This window comes from Piliocolobus tephrosceles, chromosome 20 (assembly GCF_002776525.5).
Source record: "Piliocolobus tephrosceles isolate RC106 chromosome 20, ASM277652v3, whole genome shotgun sequence".
NCBI classification, from domain to species: Eukaryota; Metazoa; Chordata; class Mammalia; order Primates; family Cercopithecidae; genus Piliocolobus; species Piliocolobus tephrosceles.
The window spans coordinates 22,933,386-22,953,133 of NC_045453.1; the positions used below are offsets into that span (position 1 = coordinate 22,933,386).

The 19,748-nt window shown below is 54.3% G+C and overlaps 2 long non-coding RNA genes across 2 annotated transcripts in view; both read left to right on the forward strand.

The window, feature by feature from the left end:
* LOC113225006 overlaps window positions 1-6,219 on the forward strand; it is a 20,460-nt gene extending 14,241 nt beyond the window's left edge. The window contains exon 4 of the long non-coding RNA XR_003309623.1: window positions 3,308-6,219. This is a non-coding gene — a long non-coding RNA (uncharacterized LOC113225006). The remainder of the gene's footprint in view (window positions 1-3,307) is intronic.
* Window positions 6,220-6,603: 384 nt separating this feature from the next.
* LOC111521043 lies at window positions 6,604-18,870 on the forward strand. Its single transcript, XR_002724839.1, has 4 exons — window positions 6,604-6,781; window positions 14,712-14,801; window positions 16,567-16,693; window positions 17,248-18,870. It is a non-coding gene; the product is annotated as an uncharacterized LOC111521043 (long non-coding RNA).
* Window positions 18,871-19,748: the final 878 nt, after the last annotated feature.

Below are 19,748 nucleotides of genomic sequence, written 5' to 3' on the forward strand. Positions count from 1 at the left end.
TTGACACACTCGCCTCGCCCCACCCCCACTCCACTGCCATCTTCTCCTGAGGAAGCCAGAGGGAGCTTTTCATAGTCTAAATCTGACCCCCAACGGCCATGCTCCACACCCTTCCATGGCTCCCTGTTACTCTCTGAATAAAGCCCAGCCCCTCAGCTGGCCTCCACGCCCTCCATGGCCTGACCTGGCCTCTTCCCCTTCATGCCCCAGCAGCCCCCAGCTCCCAGCAGCTCCCTGCCCCCAGGTCTTCATGCTTGCTGTCCCACCAAATGGATGAAAGCCACCCGTTCACTCCCTCACCTCCTTCAAGCCCAGACCTCACCTTCCTAGCGAGGCCTTCCCTGACAGTGCTTCTTAAAATTCCAGCCTCCCCGCCACCCTTTCCCCTGCTTCCCTCCTTTATTTCTCCCTATAATCCCAGCCTCTGGGAATAGGCCACAGAGTTCATGGATTGATCTTGTTTCTTGTCCATCTCCCTGACTAGAATGTCACTTCCCCATGGGCAGGTGCCATTGTTGCTCCTCTTCCTTACTGTGTCCCAAGGAAGGAGTGAGCGAGGCCTGTGTGGCTGTGGGGTCAGACGGGCTTGGGCTCGAGTTCTGGCTCATTCACTGCCTGACTTTCTCCTCTTAGAGCCTCAGTTTTCTCATTAGAAAAATGGGGGGAAACATAGGGTTGGGATAAGAGCTGAGTAAACTCTTGCGTGTAAAGCGTCTAGTGCCTACACGTGTCTAGAGGAAAAAAAAGAGCCGAAATGAAAACTCATCACTCATGATTTCGGGGAGATGGGTGACTGTGCTCAGGCCTGGCCACACCTTCGTGTTGTTACCTGGCCACTGAAAAGTGTGACCCGCAGCCCTCCCAGGACGCTTCTGTTTTGTTTGTTTGCTTTTAAGTATTATTTGTTACATAAGCATTTTTTCCCTCTAGATTTTATTTTTAATTAAAAAATTCAAGCGAAATTAGTGCATGTAATATTCCGCCTTTGTTTTAAAAAGGAGGTGGAAGATACATATGTATGTTGTTAAACTGAGGAAAAATTCACATAGCATGAAAGTAACCATTTAAACGAACCATTAATTAGCCATTTTAAAGTGAACAATTCAGTGGCATTTAGTCCATTCATAATGTGGTACAACCATCACCTCTATCTAGTTCCAAAACATTTTGTCCTCTCCCCTCCCCTCCCCTCCCCTCCCCTCGCCTCTCCCCCCCGTGCCTTCCCTTCCCTTTCCTTCTTTTTTTTTTTTTTTTTTCCGGTCTCATTCTGTTGCCCAGGCTGGAGTACAGTGGTGTGATCTCAGCTTAGGGCAGCCTCAACCTCCTCAGGCTCATGTGATCCTCCCACCTCAGCCTCCTAGATAGCTGGGACTAAAGGTACATGCTGCCACACCCAGCTAATTTTTTGTATTTTTTGTAGAGATGGAGTTTTGTCATGTTGCCCAGGCTGGTCTCAAACTCCTGGGCTCAAGTGATCTGCCTGCCTCAGCCTCCTGAAGTGCTGGGATTACAGGCATGAGACACCATGCTAGGACCCAAAACATTTCAATCACCCAAAGGAGACCATGTACCCATTAAACAGTCACTCCCCATTCCCGCCTCTCCCCAGTTTCTGGCAACTGTCAGTCTTCTTTCTGTCTTTATGGGTTTATCTATACTGGAGATTTCATATAAACAGTATCATACAACATATGACCTTTTGTGTCTAACTTCTTTCAATTAGCCTAATGTTTTTGAGGTTCTCCATGTTGTACAGTGCATCAGTTCATTTAAAATTTTTTTTAATTTTAATTTTTTTGAGATGGAGTCTCACTCTGTCGCCCAGGGTGGAGTACAGTGGCACGATTTCGGCTCACTGCAACCTCCATCTCCCGGGATCAAGTGATTCTCCTGCCTCAGCCTCCTGAGTAGCTGGAATTACAGGCATGTGCCACTACGTCCAGCTAAGTTTTGTACTTTTAGTAGAGATGGAGTTTCTCCATGTTGGCCAGGCTGGTCTCGAACTCCTGACCTCAGGTGATCACCCGCCCTGACCTCCCAGAGTGCTGGGATTTCAGGTGTGAGCCACTGCGCCCCACCAGTACTTCATTTTTTAAAAAATAATCAAATACGGTTGTATGAATAGATCACATTTTGCATATCCATTCATCGACTGATGGATAGCTGGGTTATTTCCACCTTTTGGCTACTGTGACTAGTGCTGCTATGGTAATTGGTATACAAGGACTTGTTTTGTGTGTGTGTGTGTGTGTGTGTGTGTGTGTGTGTATATATATATATATATATTTTTTTTTTTTTTGGAGAGAAAGTCTCACTCTGTCACCCAGACTGGAGTGCAGTGGCATGATCTCGGCTCCCTGTAACCTCTGCCTCCCAGGTTCAAGCGATTCTTGTGCCTCAGCTGTCTGAATAGCTGGGATTACAGACACACGCCACCATGCCCAGCTCATTTTTGTATTTTTGGTAGAGGACTGGGTTTCACCATGTTGGCCAGGTTGGTCTCAAGCTTCTGGCCACAAGTGATCAACCTGCCTCAGTCTCCCAAAGTGCTGGGATTACAGGTGTGAGCCACAGTGCCTGGCCTCGTGTGGTTATTCTTGAATAAAAAATACAAGATGCAGAAAAGGATGCCCAATGTGATTCTGATTTGTAAAAGCAATGACAGATAAAGAAATCCTTTGTCCAGGCAGACATGGTCTGTATGGGATTTTCATTCTTATAGAAAAATATGTAAGAATCTGTTCTCAACGGTCAACAAGGGAGAAAGAGAAGGCTTATGCAGAAAAGTAAAAATGAAAAAAGAACACCATACACCAAACCACAACAGTGCACACACAATGGCTCCATGCAGGCATGTGAGACACACTAGACTGAGTGATTGTATGTGAAGAGGTGAAAAAAAACAGCAAGCAACAAAATCAACCCCAAAACTAGTCTCTCTAGGAAGGGCTGGGCAGGAGCCTGGCCAGATGGAGAAACTGAAGTTGGGAACAGGGGAGGGAACTCCTAGAGAGAGTGATCTCCAAAACTGCTCCTCCACCCCTCCCTTTTAACTCCCTCCCCAAATACCGGGTCCCATTGGAACCAAATTTCCTCAGTGTTTTGAAATCTCAGACCTGCAGGCCAGAGACAGACTCTTCCTCATGGAGGGTGCGATTGGATTTTTAAGCTCCTGTAGATTGAGTGCTCACTACCTACCAAGTGTTTCGCCTACCTTGTGGCCTGAGTCCTCTCCCAGTGCCTGAAGAAGAAGCTATTGTTCCCTCATTTATTTATTTTTATTGTTACTTTTTTTTGTTTTTTTGAGATGGAGTCCTGCTCTGTTGCCCAGGCTGGAGTGCAGTGGCACGATCTCAGCTCACTGCAACCTCCGCCTCCCAGGTTCAAGCGATTCTCCTGCCTCAGCCTCCTGAGTAGCTACAATTACAGGTGCTCACCACCACGCCCAGCTAATTTTGGCTTTTTAGCAGAGACAAGGTTTCACCATGTTGGTTAGGCTGGTCTCAAACTCCTGACCTCAAGTGATCTGCTCACCTCGGCCTCCCAAAGCGCTGGGATTACAGGGGTGAGCCGCCACACTCAGCTGCTCCCTCATTTTTTTGGTTCAGGAAAGCAAAGTTCAAAGAGGAGTAGGTTTCTCTGCAGGGCGTGTGGCAGAGCTGGACTTGAACTCAGGGCGGAATCCTTAGCCATGGTGCCCTCTGCCACATGGTTCAGCTTTCCTTCATCTCTACTCCCCAAGATGCCTGGCTCCAGCTGAAGATCCAGGGTTCCCAGGCCCCCTCCTGGGGACGGGTCCTCCTTCAGCCTGACCTGAGCTCTGCCACTTCCACGGGCATGAACTGTAGCAACAGTTTGGGTCCCCGGGCCTCATTCTCTCCATCTGGAAAATGGGCACAGTATGTGCCTCTCTGCACAGTGAGGTCGTGAAGGATTGATGAGGCGACACACAAGGAGCATGAGCTTAGGGCCTGGCACCCAGGAGGCCACCCCAGTGGGCCCTGCTGGGTTTCCGATTTCCCCTGTGACACCTCCTGGGGGCCGGATCCCCAGCGGGAGGAAGGATGAGGCCTGCGGTGCCTGGTTCTGGCACAATGCAGAGCATTGAGCTCACGCCAGCCTTGGCTGGGGTTTGGACAAATACAGTAATCTGGGCAGGACTCACACAAAGACCCGGGGGCCGGGGAAGGTGAGGGGCGTCAGGTTACCCCCGTGGGCTGTAGCCACACAGGTGGCTTGGCGGGTGTATTTTCTTTTCCCTAAAGATTATCATTAACCCTCACCGAGGCCTTGGCAGGCAGGTTTCATTACAGGAAAAACTGAGGTATAGGAGTGTGCAGGCCTGATGGGACGCGCTGTCACCGTGATAGGAACAACATTAGCAATAATAACAGCCATCCTTCGGGACTGGTTCCCAAGGTCTAGGCCCTAGGTGAATAATAAGCCTTTTCTCGATCCTTTCTGCAGTCCCAGAGGAAAGCCCCATGTTATCCCAGTTTCATAGATGGGCAAACTGAGGCTTGAAGACACTCTGCAGCCTCCAAGTGCTGTTCTCTTCATTCCTCCAACAGAGTGGGAATGAGACAGTGCAGAGTCTGGAACGTCTGGGCAGAAGGAAGAGCCGGAGCAAAGGCCTGGAGTTTGGAGGGCGCTGTCGGGGGTGGCGGGGGGCGGGGGCGGTGTCCCATGGCGGGGTTTCGTCTCAGCTCTGCCATGTCTTGGCTGCGTGACCTCTGGCACCCTACTGGGCCTCTTTGATCCCAGACTACCTGTAGAATGGGTGTGTGAGAAGAAAACCTTCTGGAGCGGGGTGTTGAGGAGAGAACAGTGCCTGGCACATCATCATAATAATGCTGAATAGATGTTATTTTCATTTCTAACCACTTCCTCCAGGAAGCCCATCCTGACCTACTTTGGCTCCCGAGGTCACCTGGACTTGCCCCATCACAGACCTTGCCACAGTGTGAGAAACTGCCTCATCCACATACCAGCTTCTCACCCCCACCCAGACCCTCTGATTGGGACTCCCTTGAGGGCTGTGTCCCCAGAGCCCAGCAAGAGTCCAGCACAGAGCAGCTGAGGGGGTAGGTGCTGGTGAACAGGGCCACGGAGCCCCTGCTACTCACCAAGCCCTTCACACACGGGTCTTCATTTAATGTCTTTCTTCTCCTAAATAGAATCTTGGCTTTGCCAAGACCAGCATAGTTGCTGCTCAAGAAATATGTGAGGAAATTGTTGAGATGAACCAGCACTCGGGGAAGGGAGGCTTTCTGAGGACGGGGCCTTAGCAGGTGGAGCTCCTGGGATAATAAGAAAGATGCCCGGATGCGGTGGCTCACATCTGGAATCCCAGCACTTCAGGAGGCCAAGGCAGGCAGATCACTTGAGGCCAGGAGTTCAAGACCAGCCTGGCCAACATGATGAAACCCCGTCTCTACTAAAAATACAAAAAATTAGCTGGGCATGGTGGTGCGAGCCTGTAGTCCCAGCTTCTCGGGAGGCTGAGGCTGGAGGACCAATGATTGAACCCGGGAGGTGGAGGTTGTAGTGAGCTGAGATCGCAGCACTGCACTCCAGGCTGGGCAACAGAGTGAGACTCTGTCTCCAGAAAGAAAGACAACAATAATCAGTCGTCTTTACTCTGCTCCAGGCGCCAGGCTGAGTCTTCTCAGTTCCTCTCCCCAGCAGGTTAGTTCTATTATTGTTTCCATTTCACAGATGGGAAATCAAGGCACAGGGAGGTGAGGTGGGTTACTCCAGGTCACACAGTCAGTGAGAGGAAGAGCCAGGATCAAAGCCAAGCCTGTTTGACTGAGGAGCCTGCCCTGAGACCTTAACCACACACCAAGCGCTCCCTAGAAGGAAGATGCCACTACTGGACACATTGTGCAGATGGAAACCAAGGCTCTGAGAGTCAGAATGGCCTCCCATGTCTGGACACAGAAACTGAGGTTGAGCAGGAGATGCTCGAGGCGGGGTTCCTGTCTCCTAGGCCAGCACCCTGAAGGAGGGGTAGGAGAGCGCCCCCCACCCCCCAAGCTGTCCCCTGCTTGTTGGAGTTTCTGGTCAATACCCTGGCCTCTGTTACCCAGCCCAGCACCCAGGACGCTGCCTCTTCCGCCTGCCTGGAGTCTCGGGTCTCGGGTCTCGGGTCTCGGGTGCCTTCACAATCGGATTCTCTGTCTCTGCAGCTGCTTTCCATTTGAGCTCTTTGTGCTGAAAATAAAAAATAAATGAAAAGAAAACTTGGCACCGCTCCTCTGCTTTGCTTCCTGGGGAGGAAGGAGGATCCCAGCTACTTCTTTCCCTCATTCTGGGGCCCAGAGATACCCACAGCCTGCCCAAGGTCACACAGCAGGGTCAGAGCCAGGACCCTGGCCTTAGACTCCCCTTCCAGTGCTCTACCCCCTCTAGCCACTGCCTCTGCTATTCCTGGCTCTTCCTCTAGGCCCGTGAGGAGCAGACTAATTAGGATGAATGTTCCTGAACCCTACTACATGCTGGGCACTCTGCCACCTTGAGCTCACAAAACCCTCATGACAGCCCCGTGAGGTCCTGTCACCCCATTTAACCAACGAGGAAGCTGAGGCTCAGAGAGGGGAAGCGCCCAAGGTCACACAGCTGGGACGTGGCAGAGCTGGGGTTTCAGCTCCTGTTCCCATTGCTGGACAGCTGCCACATCTGGCACCCAATTTAGGACCCTGTGGGGAGGCCCAAGCCCCGGGGGTGGCGGGGGTTCCTAGAGGGAAGTGGCAAGGCCAGGACCCTGGAGCTGAGCCAGGTAGGAACAATGGGTCCTCAGAGACCGAGGTGGCAGGGCGGGGTGGCTGCTGAGCAGGGGCGGCAGGGCGAGGTGGCGGGCGGGGCCCAGGAGACTTCATGCTCCCGCCTCCTACTCCTGCAACCTGTTTGGGACCTGGGGACACTCCAAGCACTTCAGCTCCTCAACCTGGACAGACCCACGGCTCCAGCAGGAGGCAGGGCCAGCCCTGTGTACAACGATAAACATAGTGGGCAATAATCAGATTTCATGCTTACCGAGTCCTACTACAGGCCAGGCACTGGGCCAAGGGCCCTTCCTGGGTCCTCACAACCAGCCTAGGAGGTGCAACTAGGATTAGTGGCTTTTTACAGATGCGGAAACGGAGGTCCAGGGAGGTACTTAGCACCTGCTGTGCCAGGACAAAGAGCTTTGGAAAGTGGGGCCAGCAGAGCACGGGTACCCTGTTCCCAGAGGCAGGAAAGTTAAGGTAGACCAGACTCAGTGGGGCTCAGCGGGACACGGTGGAGAGTCAATGCTCTCCGGGGGCAAGATGCATTAGAGGGAGCCCTTTTGGGTTTTCAGAATCTGAATATGGGGCGAGGGAAGCAGAGATGTGGGGAGCAGATGAAGCCTTCCTGGCACTGCTGGGAGGATTAAAGGACTTGATGGACACCCAGGGCTTGGAAATGTGCCTGGTAGAGAGTAGGTGCTCAGGGAACACCTCCTGTTTGCAGAAACAGCAACTCACACTTAGGGAGCCTGCTGTGCATCTGAACCCCGTGCCTGGGTGTGTCTGACCCCCTTCCAGCCCTCATCCCTCCTCTCTCTATTTTCTCCCCTGTCTCAGGTCCATTCCTATTTTTCCTCTTGCCCCATGTAGGCCATCTTCTATGACTGCAACAGTAAAAATATTAATTAAATCTTATAACATGGAGTCTAATGTGGGGCCGTTCCAGCGTTCCAGGGTGGGCTCCCTGGGCTGTAAGTAGGCATCTCTTCACTTCTCTTTCTTCATGGGCCCCAGTGCCTGCTGTGGCTCAAGACATCACGTCCCACATGATCACATCCTAACCAGGAAGAGATGGACAGAAAAGGGGACTTTCTCCTTCAGGGTCTCACTTTTTTTTTTTTGAGACACAGTATCGCTCTGTCGCTCAAGCTGTAGTGCAATGGCACAATCTCGGCTCACTGCAACCTCCACCTCCTGGGTTCAAGCGATTCTTCTGCCTCAGCCTCCCATGTAGCTGGGATTACAGGCACACCCCACCACGCCCAGCTACTTTTTTGTATTTTTAGCAGAGATGGGGTTTCACCATGTTGACCAGGCTGGTCTCAAACTCCTGACTTCAGGTGATACACCCACCTCAGCCTCCCAAAAGTGCTAGGATTACAGGCGTGAGCCACCACACACGGGCAACAATTTTTCTTAGATGTCCCAGTGGATGTCCCCTGGTATCTCATGGAATGATGGGCTCACATGTCCACATTTGAACCAGAAAGGAATTCCTGTGGCTGACTCATGCCAATTAGGGTTCAGCCTGTCTGGCTGCTCCAAAGAGATGTGGGCTCCGAAGATGATGGGGGCACGGCTGGGATGGCCACCAGCTGGAGTCTCACTGACAGACTCCTAAGTGACACAGTGGGCCTGGGTTTGCTCGGCCTTCTCTGGCTGGTCCTCTTGGCAGTGTCTGCCCCCTGGGTAACTGCCCCCTCCTTGAGCACGGTCTTCCCCAGCCTCTTGATGACAGCTTGCTGGTTTCGCTGTTCTCCTCCTACCTCCCTGCCCGTTCCTCCTTGGGCCTCGAAAATGGCCCCTCTTCTGCCTTCATCTGGCCCTTGCTTCATGAGCTCAGGTGTGCGGGGTCCCTCATGCATTTACACAGGCTCTGTCAGTCTGTCCATGGGTGTCCCAGTGGCACACCCCACTGGGAGACATGGATGTCTTTCCCAGCTCAGAAGACAGCACTGCCACCCACCCAGTGGGCCAGGGGTCAGACCTTAGAGTTGTTCTTCTCTCCTCTAACCTCCACATTCAATCAGCAAATTCCATTGGCTCTGCCTATGGACTTAACCAGAACTCGACAAGTCTTCCCTCCTCTGTCTGGTCATTGCTCACTCGCCTGGGCAGAATCTCCACCCTGGCCTCCCCACCCGCCCCACACAGCCCTCCACACTCAGCCAGAGGGCTCCTGTTGGAACCCAAGCAGGTCACACCATTGCCTCACTCCAAACCCTGCTCCTACCTCCCTCAGAGAGAAAGACAGTCCCTGCTCCGGCCCCAAGGATGGTCCTGAATGGCCTTCCCCCTCCCCACCTCCCCTCCCCACTCCCCTGGCCGCAGTGACCTCCCTCCTCCTGCTAGAACACATGGAGCTTTGCCCCACATCTCCTGGGTGTTGTTTTTCTGGATCTTTCCATGATCGGCCCCATCCCCTCACTCGGGCCTGTGCGCCTCAGAAAGGCCTCCCAGACCACCCCGAAAGTAGCCCTGCCCACCCCTACCACATCTGCCGAAGATCAGCTTCGACAAGCCGGGACTGTGTCTTATTCAGCACAGGGCCAGCACAGGGCAGTGCACAGAACACAGCGGCTGGCGCCAGGCTCCGTGGGTCCTCCCACAGATGCAGTCCGTGGGACGGTGTCTGGGTCCCACGGTGACCCCCAGCCTGAAGTCACCGGCTTTCCCCTTCCAGGATCACTGCCTGGATGATGGTGGGTGTCCCAGTGGTGGGGAGAGCAGCTCTGAGCCTCCACTGTGCCCACAGCAATGGGCACTGGAGCCTGGAACCTTCATTCCCATATCACAGAACCTCCAGGAGTCTGGAAGGGGACAGTTGAGACGAATGGAATTTAGGAACTTTTGGTCCGTGCTCAATGTTCCCTCTGGGGCCCTCTTGTCTAATGGTTGTTGTTTTTGTTTTCTCTTTTCCTGAGCTGTGGTACCTATTGTTCAAACAGAGGACCCCGAGCGCTGGCCTGCCTCACTCAGGCACAAGCACCCGAGCTGTCTGGCAAGGTGGAAATCCACCACGGCCAGCTTCCCCTTGGGGATTCCATAGGAAGGACGTGGCCCCTCTAACCGAGGCGGATGTATGGTCTCTCCATAGATTCCGCCTGCATAATCCCACGGCCGCTTCAGCTGGGTCTCATGGGGCCACCCTGTGGCCTGCGTTCAGGGACCACATTGTAGCAACAGGGCTGCGTTAAAGCTGGAATCGCACCCAGCAGACTCGGCCTGGGGGGATCCACCAGCCCACATCTCTCCCTCCCGACACAGCCACCTGGCAATTGGCTCTTCTCTCTCCAAAGCCGTGTTTGTTCTTTTTGCTGAGTGTGTGCAGCTGAATTCTCGTTGGTTAAAGCCCCTGCGTGGTGGCTGCCCTGAATACAAAAAAGATCAAGGGGGTGCTGTCCTGGTAGGTATAAGGAGCGGGGGCCCCCCACCTTTACCACTTCTCCAGGTGACCCGGGGGCCAGTCCTTAGAATAGAGTCCTTTGGTCTCCATCTGGGAAAGTGAGGGGAGAGATGAGGGAGGGGGCATTTTGAGGACCAGAAATGGTGTGGCAGAAACAGCCAGCCTGGAGGAGGGGGTCTGGGCAGGCAGGACCCAAAGGCTGGAGCAGGAGGTGTCTGGTGAGGCTGTCTGGGGGACGTGACTTCCCTGTCCCCTTCGTTCATTCTTCATCATTCATTCACCCATTCCACACATATTATGAAGCACCCACTGAGCTGGGGGTGACAGTGATCCCTGCCTACAAGAAGCTCCCAGGCTGGTGGGGGACATGAACACCCTTCAAAATGTCAATTTGTGACTGTGACAAGTACAAGGTGATTTGCGGGTCAGTAAAGGGGGAAGGAGGTTGGTGTGGTTAGGGTGTTCGGGAAAGCTTCCTAGAACCTGAGCTGGGAACTGAAGGGTGAGCAGAGGCCAAGTTCGTGAGAAAGGGAGGAACGAATATTCCAGCAAGTGGACACAGCACGTGCAAGGGACCTGCTGTGAAATGGAGCAGAGTCGGAGAGGCTAACAGGCTCACAGTTCCACGTGGCGGAAGCTTCGCAGTGAGGGGCAGGTGTGGAGAGGAAGGCGAGGTAGGAGCTGGACAGACCCCCAGTGAGAGCAGCCCAGTCTCTATGCCAAAGGCAGAGGGGTTCTTGGGGGGTCTGACAGCAGCACCAGCTTCTTCCTGAATACTCCAGGGCCTGGGGCCAGGGGTGGGCATCTGGATTTGATCATCAGTGGGAATAGGAGACAGGGTCACCTGGCACTTCTGCCCATCTCTGCCTTCCTCGTTTGGGTATAAAATCACTGTCTCTTTGTCTTTCATGATTTATCTCATTGAACCCCCACCCACAGACCAACCCCTGCAGGTGCCAGGGGTTGAACCCACTTGTCATATGGGGAAACTGAGTCTGTCAGATGTTCCCATGGCCCCACCCGCTTCCTTCTGCCCAGAGAAAAGAGGAACAGGGAACTGATGCCCATGGTCAGCTGGGAAGAGTCTGGGCAGGGAATGGGGAGGGTGAGGCCCTCGGGGGCCTGTGTTCGGGATGGGCAGGGGCCCTGCTTCCGTTTAACCACAGCCCTGTGACATGCCCCAAAAGGGAAGCAGCAGCCGCCTGTCCTCACCCCTCTGTGCCCTAGGGAGGGGGCTGGGGATGCCCAGGGGTGGGGAGCAGGAGTCTGGGGAGGCCTCACCCTCCCACCCCAGGCCTCAAGTCTGGGTTCTTAGGGAACTCTGGGGTCAGCTGAACCCAGCTGGTGACCTCCATCAAGTCCCATGAAGACCTTGGCTTCCCGTTCTGTAAATGGAGGAGCAGTCTCTCTTGCGGAAGGTTCTCAGATTAGCACACAGTGGGTCCTCACTGAATGGCTAGCCAGCAGTTGTTGGTTGAATAAGCTAAAGGTGTTTTTCTCCTTGAAAGGAGTAGCCAATTAGATAAGGAACCCGTGTATATGACATTCCACAAATATTTATTGAGCACCTATTATATTTCAGGCATTGTCCTGGTACTATGGAGCAATGAACAAACAAGACAAAAATGCCCCCATCCCCTGTGGAGCCCACATCTCTTTGGAGCTGCCCTACATTTCCTGGTTTGTGGCAGACATTACTAATTGATCATCTTTCCTACTGAAACCAGAACTCTCTCCAACACCGTGCACCACTCAGGGACTGACATATGGTGGGGAACGGCCTGTCATCCCCAGGGAGGGGTGGCACATGGGAACTCAGAAGGTCTCAGTGAGGATCTTCTAGCTGATTTAAGCAGCTTCCTCTCAGTCTCTTTCAACAAATATTTACTGAGCACCTACTGTGTGTCCAGTACTTTGCCAGGCACTGGGGATACAGCAGTGACCAGGGTGGACATTGTCCTTACCCTTGTGGAGCTGATGTTCTGGTGAGAAAGACAAACAAATAAGCAGACACTTCCAGACATGGATACGTACTACAAACACATGCCAGAGGCGTGGAGTGGAGGGTGACAGGGGAGGAGTCTGGGGTAGCTCGGGGTTGGGGGTTCTGGAGGGAGGGCATTTACTGAGACCTCACTGAGATGCAGCCACCAAAGGAAAATATGGGGGAAGGTGCCACAGGCAGCACAGCAAGGGCATAGGCCTGGAGTGGGGAATGAGGTTGATAGATTTAAGAGACAGGAAGGAACTAGTGTTGCTGGCGGGGTATGAGTTTTGGGGAGAGAAGCAGGAGAGGGTGGTGGAGACCAGGCTGGGGCCATACATCCAGGGCTCGGGGCCAGGGGTGAGCTCTGGATCACATCTCCAGTGGGATGGGCAGTCACTGGAGAGTCAAAGCAGGGGAGAGACTCGGGCAGGATCCCATTTCATATCCCTCTGGCTGTGTGAAGCAGGGACACCCAGCCGGAGATGGCCGCAGATGTCCAGGCAAGCGAGGATGGCAACTTGGACGGGGGTGATGCCAGCGAATGTGGGGAGAGATGGCCAGGCCTGGCGGGAGGCCCAGGGCTCTGCATTCTGTTTCATTTTTCCTTTTACACAATCCCCACCCCCCACCCCGGGCACTGTGGGTCAGTGGACTTTCCCTGGCACCGCTGGTGGAGCCCACAACCTGCTGGCGACCTGGCCTCTTCGGGTCCCAGCTGGTTCCCTGCCCTGCCTCGGACCCTTCCTCTCCAGGGACAGACCCAGCTCCAGTTCCTCTGTCACTGTTTCCCACCACCTCCTGCCCCAGCTGAGTCCTGCTGATCTCCTAACTCTGCCGCTGTTCCAGCACCGCACCCCCCACTCCAGCCCGGCTGGCTGCCTGGGAGCCGGCAGATGCTTCCTCTGAGCTGGTTTTTCCAGATCAAGTTTACCTCCAAGGAAGTGAGCCTGAGACTCCCAGCCAGTTGGGGGAGACAAGTTCGAGGGAAGTATCCCAAGGTAGCTTGCCACAGGGCAGCCTCGCGCTTGGGCAGATTTTTCCTCTGGTCCCGTTTGTTGCTGGATGGAGCAGGCAGATCTACCTTCCCCACTGACTCAGGCCTTGGGTGCTCTGATGGACACTGTGGCTGGAGAGCTGTCTTGAGCAGGGCTCTGAGGCTGCATCTACGATACTAGGAAGGAGACTCATCATTGATTAGTAATGCCTGCTGTGGACCCAGGATGGAGGATAGGGGCCATGCTGGCCTCATCTGTGTGTCTGCAGCACCCAGTAGGTCCTCAGGTCTGCGCTCCCCTGTTGTGCCTCTAAATCTTCAAGTATAACAAATGCTGTTTGAAAATACCAATATGATGGTGGGCCAAGGTAGGAGGATCACTTGAGGCCAGGAGTTCCAGACCAGCCTGGGCAACAGAGTGAGAACCCATCTCTAGAAAAAAAAAAATTTACCCCAGTGTAGTGGTGCACGCCTCTAGCCCCAGTTACTTGAGAGGCTGAGATGGGAGAATTGCTTTGGCACAGGAGATTGAGGCTGAAGTGGGCTATGATTGTGTCACTCCACTCCAGCCTGGGCAACAGGGCAAGACGCCCCATCTCTCCTAAAAAAAAAAAAAAAAAAAAAAGGAGAAAAAGAGAAAATACCCCATGGCCTTGGTTTCCTTATCTGTGAAATGGGGATGATGAAGACAAGCCCCCAAAGAACTTCCCTTCCCCACACCCTGGCAGTGACTGACACAGAGGCCTTGAGAGCTGCGTGTTCCAGAGTCATGCAACTGGTACATGGCTGAGCTGATGGGGTTTGAACCCTGGGCCCCTGAGTCAGGGAGATCAAGTGGAACAGTTGGGCCGGGGAGGGGAAGGTGCTGCCCAGAGCTCCCAGTGACCTTGGACCCCACTTCTCCTTTCTGCGCCGTGTACTCGGCACACAGGAAGCCTGGTGGGGCCTCCCTTGCCCATCCTGTCTGCAGCCGGGTGGACACGGGGTCCCGGCGTCACCCACCGCCACCCAGGCCTCCCCCTTCCTGTGTTGTGCAAGACGAAGTGTCCCCTGTGTGGAATGGGCAGGCGGCTCTGGCGATGGGTGGACGGATGAATGGGGCCCTCTCAGGCGGGGTCACTGCCCGCGGTTACCGCTAGCAGGCCTGGCCTAGGCCTCCGCCCCTTCCTCCTCCTTCTCCTCCTCCTCTGTTTCCCCGAAGTTCAGACAGCCTTAAGCAAGAGGCTGTGGGACCCAGGAAACTGGGGAGGCTGTCCAGCCACCATCTTGTCCCCACAAAGCAGGCCTAGGCTTGGGCAGTCATGGAGAGGTCCTAAACAACAACAACAAAACTATAATAATAATAATGAGAATAATAATGAGGATAGCTATTACAGTGGAGTGGCTTCTACGTGCCAGGCGTGCTCCCATTTAACCACAAATACATAAAAAGCACTTCCTATGTGCCACATGTGATTCTCAGACCTTCACCTCATGTCCCATCAAATCCCCACCAACCCTTGTGAAACAGTTTATTTTATTTATTTTTTTTTTAATGATTCCTTTCTTCAGAGTAGGAAACTGAGGCTCTGAGAGATGAAGCTACTTGCCAAGGTCGCGCAGCTCAGCCACATCCCACTGAACATCATCCTGTCCCCTGGGGTGAGTGTTGTTCTGGACGCTGGGGGCTCAGAAGCTGTTGGTGCCCACCTGGGAGGTCGCCCTCGCAGCTGCTATCCAGAATCTCTTGCCCAAGGGCTTCCTCTGGCCACAAGAGTGTGGGAAACAAGTGAGAGACCCTTGCCAGTAGAGGTGGGGTCTGGTTGTGCCCCCACCCAGCTTCCTTGCTTCTGGCTCCGGGGACAGCGGGAAGGTACTTTCTGTGAGTTCTCCCAGAGGCCCCTGGGGGTTGGGCTCCTGTTGCCCACCGAGGAGACCTGCTCATCCACCTTCCTTGTGTCGCTTCCTCACTCCCTCCTAGTGTGTCTAGAATCACCTCCCAAATATCCCGCTTGCACCCAAACCCTTGTCTTGGGTTAGCTTCTGGGAGCCGACCTCAGCCAACAGCTATAATGCTCAGGGCTTGAGAGCTTTGGAATCAGATGGACCTGAGTGTGAATCCCAGCCCTGCCACTTAACCTGAGTGTGAACTTGGGAGCCTGCCCCACCTCTCGGAACCTCAGTTCCTCTGTCTATGAAAAGGGAACTTACATGCAGAAAACCAAGTGACTATGAGGGGGATGGGGCGGTGTGAGATGACAGGACCAGAGCACGTTCCTGGCTGCAGAGCCCACAAGTCACGCTGTGAGAGATTTTGGGGGTGGTATGGGGACAAGGGCGCAGAGGAAGAACCAGTCGCGAGTCCTCAGCCCTGTTTGACTGACGGGGGACGGGGATGAGTGGGAAAAAGGTACAGCGTTGTTCCACCTTCCCCAACCATCACCCCTGAGATTCCAAATGCACATCAGGACCAACCCAGGGAGCCAGCGGATGTTCAGGGTAGGGCAAAGAACAAGTGCCAAGTGTGCTCCCTGGGGGGTGAGACTGGGTGGCCAGAAGAGCTGCATTGGTAGGGCTTTCACCAGGTAGACAGCAGGCACCTCGTCCCTGCAGATCACAGCTTCCAGGGCCACCTGTCCACAGAATCCCTTCACTGATCTGTGCTCAAGGCAGGGGTGTGAGGGACTGGGTGTCCTTCTTTTACCCTGGGTGGGGCCTCATGCTCGGAGGGAGTGCTCTCTACCCCCACCACAAACCTGCGGTTTCCCTGCTACAGCAATGGCAATCCCAGCCACCTGGCTGCCCAGGCCCCCAACCTGCATTCTCTCTCTTGTTCCCATGGGCAGCCCATCAGCAAACTCATCCACATACCCAAGAGTCCACCTCACTACCCTGCCCTGCCCTGGTCCAGTTGGGATGGATGTTTGCAGTGGTCTCCTCATTGGTCTCCCTGCTTCCTCTCTCGACTTTCTAAGCCAGAGGAATTCTGTAAGAGCTCAAGTTAGATCCTATCCCTTTTCTGCTCAGAACCCTCCATGGCTCCCAACTCACTCAGAGCAGAAGCCCACAGGGCCTGCAGGATCTACGCCCCAGCCCCGCCTAACCTTACTGCCTCTCTCTTCGCTGCTCACCCGCAGCCACGGTGGCCTCATCTCTGTGCCATAAACTCGCCAATTATCCTGCTGCTGCCTCAGGGACATTGCACCCACTCTTCCCTCTGGAACAGAGGACACTCTTGCCAGCTCTGCCCATGGCGGACCCTTGTGTAGGGTCAGGCCTCTGCTCCAAAGTCACCCCTGGGGACGCCTTCTCTGACCAGCCTCTCATTCCTATGGCCTCATGCTGTTTTTATTTCTTCCTAGGACTTAGCACGTATCCTAGAAATTAACCTGCTGGTTGATCCTGTTTCTTGTCTGTCTCTTTCCAGTGGAATGTCACCATCGCCCAGGTGGGGATTTTTGTGTGTTTTGTTCACTGCTGTACACCCAGCCCCCAGCACAGCGCCTGTCCAGGGCAAGTGCCCAGTAAACACTCGGGAACCAGAGCATGCATGCGTGGATAAATATTTCTTTGGCAGATGAGGGGGCTGAGGCTCAGAGGAGGCCCTGGGGGTCTCAGACTCACAGCCCAGTGCTCTTTCTGCTGACACACCCTGGTCTCTGGAGCAGTTTGTTGCCTGTTCAACAACAGAGAGGGCGTGCCTGGTTAGGGGTCCTGCGTGCGAATCGCAGTCCCTGCGTGTCTTGGCTGGAGGTCACCACCCTCTCTGCTCCAGGGCCTGTAATTACCACTTACCCTGGTCAGTGGGTCCGAGAGATTCCCCATGTAGGCAGGGCTGTGGCCAGGGTGCTCACCTGGCCCCCGGCAGGTCCCATGGGCACTGTCTGGTCAGGCTTCGTGGCTGACATTCCAGGTACATTTCTAGCCCTGGGCTGCCACGGGCAAAGGGTGGGGAGAGGGTCGTGGGCTCCAGGCTGGACAAACCAGTCAGCCTTCCCAGCTGGGCCACCTGACCACCCACTTCCTGTGCGGCTCCTTGAGGCCTGGAGGGTGGAGGGGGCTTTGTTCAACCCCTACCCGTGCCCTCTTCCCTTCTCTTCCTCGGCAGGTCCTCCCAGCACCTCCTGCAAACAGACCTCCGGCCCAAGCCCTTCCTTCTGCCTCCACTGCCACCATTGCTGCTCATCTCTGCTGGCACAGAAGTCTCTTCCCTGGTCCTCCAGAAATTCCCTCTCCATACTCAGCGAGAGGGAGCTATTAAAACTGTGGGCCAGCCCACATCAGTCCCTGGCAAAGTCCTCTCTAAGGGATCCCGTTGCTTGGGGAATAAACCCTCGGATTCCTTCCTTGGCTCTCGGGGCCTCCTCTCTGACCTCCCTCTGTCTCCTCTCCCAGCCTTCCTCCTCACTTACCCTCCAGCCACGCTGGCTTCCTCCTTGCTCCTGAAACAGCCTGAGGCCCACACTGCCCCGGGCCCTTTGCACTGGCTGTTCCCTCTACCTGGAACACTTCTCCCAGCCTTCCACAGGGCTCCCTCCCGCAATTCCTTCGGGTGCCCACATGGGAAGCCTTTCCTGACCGCCCCCCACTTCCTTCTGAGCACGGTAGGGTCTTTCTACCTAGTATATGAGGGCAGGGATTTTTGCCTGCGGTGTTCTCTGTGTGCCCCAGTGCCGTCACAGTGTCTGGCAGATGGTAAGTGCTCGACACACATTGGCTGACTGCCTGAATGAACAACTCTATGAGCCGATGGCAGATAAGGACACTGAGGTCCTCTGGGGTAGGTGACCAGCCCAAGGCCACACAGCTGGTTTGAGATTAGGCCAGGAGAGGAGCCCGGGTTGGTCACATCCTGGAGCTGGCCTCTTGGAAACTGCATCAGGAGAATAACAAAGATGAGACGCCGGCTCTAACAAATGGATACCAGTGACTCTCACCCCGCCAGCCCCAGCCCTGCGGCCTTGGGCCCTTCCAGGAGTCATGGTCTGCCTGCCTGGGGCATTCCAGGCTTCAGCCCAGGTCCTGCGCTTTCTATTTTGAGCCTCTTAGTCCTGAGGACTGTGTGTTCCCAGCAGGCGGCGCGGGCCAGAGGCTGAGCCTGGGTGTGGCTGTCACCCTATCTGGGGCCAGGGACCCAGATTCCCGGGCCCTTAACCTGTTGGCTGCTGAGGGCTCTGGCATAAGCCCTGTTCCCTGCTTGATTTTCTCCCCGTCAAGCCCCTGCCCTGGTGTCTTCCAGGCATGGTATCAGCCCATCTCACCTTGGATTATATCCCTGTTTGGCCCCATTTGAATCCTGGCTCTGCCTCTTTCCAGCAATGTGACCTTGGGCAAGTCACTTCATCTCTCTGGGTCTCAGTTTCTTCATCTGGGAAATGGGAACAATAAGAGTACCTGTCTCTGGCCATGTGTGGTGACTCACGCCTGTCATCCCAGCACTTTGGGAAGCCGAGGCGAGAGAATTACTTGAGACCAAGAGTTTGAGATCAGCCTGGGCAACATAGTGAGACCCCCGTCTCTACAAATTTTAAAAAGTTAGCTGGGCATGGTGGTGTGCGCCTGTAGTCCCAGCTATCCTGGAGGCTGAGGCGGGAGGACTGCTTGAGCCCAGGAGTTTGAGGCTGCAGTGAGCTATGATTATGCCCCTGCACATTAGCCTGGGTGATAGAATGAGGCCCCATCTCTAAAAAAACAATACTAATAATAAATAAAAATGAAAACAAGTACCTGTCTTCTGGGGTTGCAGAGGAGATTCAATGTGATGAAATTGATGAGAGTGCCCTGCACAGAGCTGGAAACTCAGAAATCCTCGATAATGAGTTCCCCCACCATCAGCAGCTGGTTTAAATATAAAAACTGTCATGGCCTCTGGAGAAACGACAAGAATTTGAAGGAGCTTCCCTGCACTGGTCACCCTATACCCTACATACACCCTTACTTCCTCCCCTCAACTGGCCCGGATTTATCGACCCCCATTACCCCACTGGTTGCCTTCTCTCCACCTGGCACATTTCGTATGAATTTGCTTGTTGGTTTCTTGCCTGTCTCCCCAGTAGAACATTGGCTCCATCAGGACAGGGACTTTTGTCTACTTTATGCACCTAGTGCAATGCCTGGCACACAGTCAGTGCTCAATAAATGTTTGTTAATAGAACCAATAAATGAATAGCAATCTGTCTGGGGAGATGAGCCCTGAGCTCACGTCCCTCCCCAAGCCCAGGGCTCTTGGGTGCTTGTTGGTGTCAGGCCCAGGCCCCCTCTCATCAAGCAGCCAATAAAACTGCCCTGGTTGGTGTTTTCATTTCACAGATGGAGAGACTGAGCCCAGAGAGGGAGATTCGCCGGTCTGATGTCACACAGAGGTCGGCACCTGGGCTGGGATTCCAGCCCAGGATCATGTGGGGTAGGGGGCAGTGGATCAATCTTTTCCTGGAAGGAGTCAATGGTGATGGTGGGAATGGGTCAGGGGTGCTGGCAAGGAGGTTCCAAGGTCCCCAGGAGGGAGGGAGGCATGGGAGATGAGTTAGTCCCTCTTGAGTTCCATCTCTTTCTGTGTCTCTCTGTTTCTGCCTCTTTCTGTCTCCTTGTATTTCTTGGTCCCTGTCTTTG